This window comes from Panthera pardus, unplaced genomic scaffold (genome assembly GCF_024362965.1).
Source record: "Panthera pardus isolate Hobbes unplaced genomic scaffold, ASM2436296v1 HiC_scaffold_13, whole genome shotgun sequence".
NCBI lineage: Eukaryota > Metazoa > Chordata > Mammalia > Carnivora > Felidae > Panthera > Panthera pardus.
In genome coordinates this window covers 128,889,735-128,891,993 of record NW_026526688.1, presented here as the reverse complement: position 1 = coordinate 128,891,993, position 2,259 = coordinate 128,889,735, and the positions used below count along the sequence as shown (strand labels likewise).

At 30.9% G+C, this 2,259-nt stretch overlaps 1 non-coding gene across 1 annotated transcript; it reads left to right on the top strand.

The window, feature by feature from the left end:
- The first annotated feature begins 1,773 nt into the window (after positions 1-1,773).
- LOC128776709 (U4 spliceosomal RNA) lies at positions 1,774-1,921 on the top strand. Its single transcript, XR_008421890.1, has one exon. It is a non-coding gene; the product is annotated as a U4 spliceosomal RNA (small nuclear RNA).
- The last annotated feature ends 338 nt before the right edge of the window (positions 1,922-2,259 follow it).

Here is a 2,259-nt window from a genome sequence, read left to right as displayed (position 1 = left end):
TAATGATGCTTATATTCACATCATATGTGTTTGTTTAGATGCATTTTTGTATTTCTTTAGATATTAAGTAATTTTTAGTTTTGCTGAAATTTTTCAGCGATTTAAAATCTTTCTTCCACTTCTACATCTGACCATTTCATTTAATATACAATGCTACTAAAAGTTACATTAGGTAAAAAAAGAAACAGCAGATTTTCCTTTATTAGGTGGATCATAGGTAGCTATTAGTAAATTTTCCATTACAGTTTTCCATTACAAATTTCCCTGGGTCTGAGGGGAGAGGGGAAAGATATCCACAGGAAAAGTTCCATGTGGTGTATTGGTTGGAATTTGCTTTATAGTTTTATTTACTTTTTGTGATAAATTTATCAGTTTATTTTCTAATAGCAAGAAAAAAAACAAGCTATACTTAATGATGAGTACATAATTACATTTGAAGATTTTACTGAACATTTGTAGATTTCAATATTTTATGGCAAGTATAGGTATTATGTCATGATATAAGATAGTTTATAAATATAAAACTCTACTGGTAAACACAAACAATGTTATTATATATTAATAGGAAATTTCCCAAATTTAAAAAATAAAAAGTCTATTGGAAGATTTAAGAAGTCAAATATGCTAATGGAAGGGATGAAAGTTGTAATGTAAATAGGCTTTTGGGCCAAGCATACATCCTAAGAACATGTATCAAATATACACATAAAGTTATTAAGTCCTCGTTGTAAGACCTCACAAGGGTAAAGTTTTTTATATAATTATTATGATGTGTTCATGTAAACTTCAACTTGTTGTTCACTTTGTAGCCAAATAGGCAATAAATATAGGAACTTATGCCAGAAGACCAAAAAAAAGTGATAAACTGACTTGGCTAAAACAATTTTAATCTGTGAATTATATTAAAGTTGAAACTATAATCAGAGTATTTTGACCACCATCAAATTGCCATCTCCATTTTTCTCCACTTTCCATATATTTTAAAAAGACAACTCTCAGAATGAAAGTATTTGCAAATTATATATTTGATAATGGGTTAATATCCAAAATATATAAGAAAATCCTACAGTTTGATACAGAAAAGAAAAGAAAAGAAAAGAAAAGAAAAGAAAAGAAAAGAAAAGAAAAGAAAAAAGTGTTGCCAAGGATATGGAGAAATTGGAGCACGTCTATACTGCTGGTGGGAAGGTAAAATGGTACAGCCACTATGGAAAACAGCATGGAGGTTTCTCAAAAAATTAAAAATACAGCTACCATATGACCCACTAATGAATACCACCTCTGGATAAATGTCCAAAATACTTGAAATCAGGAGGATTTCAAGGAGAAATCCTGTTTATATAAGTCCAAACTCATCAAATTGTGTACATTAAATATGTGCAGTTTTTGTGAATCAAGTGTATCTCAACAAAGCTGTTTATTTAAAAAAAAAAAAAAAACTCTATAGACAAACATGCACATTTTCCCAACTCTTCCTTCATATATTTTTGAGATTATGTTCTTTTTAAAAATTTTTTTAAGTTTATTCATTTTTGAGAGAGAGAGAGAGACAGGGTGTGAGTAGGGTAGGGGCAGAGAGATAGGGGGAGACACAGAATCCAAAGCAGGCTCCAGGCTCAGCATTGTCAGCACAGAGCCCAATGCCGGACTCAAACCCACCATCCATGAGATCATGACCTGAGCCAAAGTTGGGTGCTTAACTGACTGAGCCACCCAGGCACCCCGAGATTCTGTTCTTAACACAATCACTCTATACGGTCTGAAAGTGGCTCTAGCTTTATGCAAAGGCAGTATCATAGACAATGAGGTTTATCTGAAGCGTGATTATTGCTAATTGAAAATTTTCCCAATTACTCCACTGTGACGACTTGGAAAGTGGTTCTAGGGGAAAAATAATAAATTTAGAAACCAAGTCTTTTTATATCATGTATATATGCCTACAAAACAATTATGTGAGCCTTTGGAAGGCAAATATTTTTCAACAAATTCATGTAATAATCATCCAATAATTTATAATACTTAAGACTAGTTTCAAATTGTTAGGATATCTCACTTAAAGTCAGAAATGCGTATCGTTTACAAAAGTGTTGAGATAAGAAATGAAATAGATCTAACATTTAAGTTTGTCACTGATGGTACAGATACAAATATATATGAGCAAAATATATAATGTGTATGGAAAATTAATATTTAGAAATGTCATAGTCCATGTAATCCAATATTCTATTATTTGTCTTAAAATTTCTTGTGATTAATTCC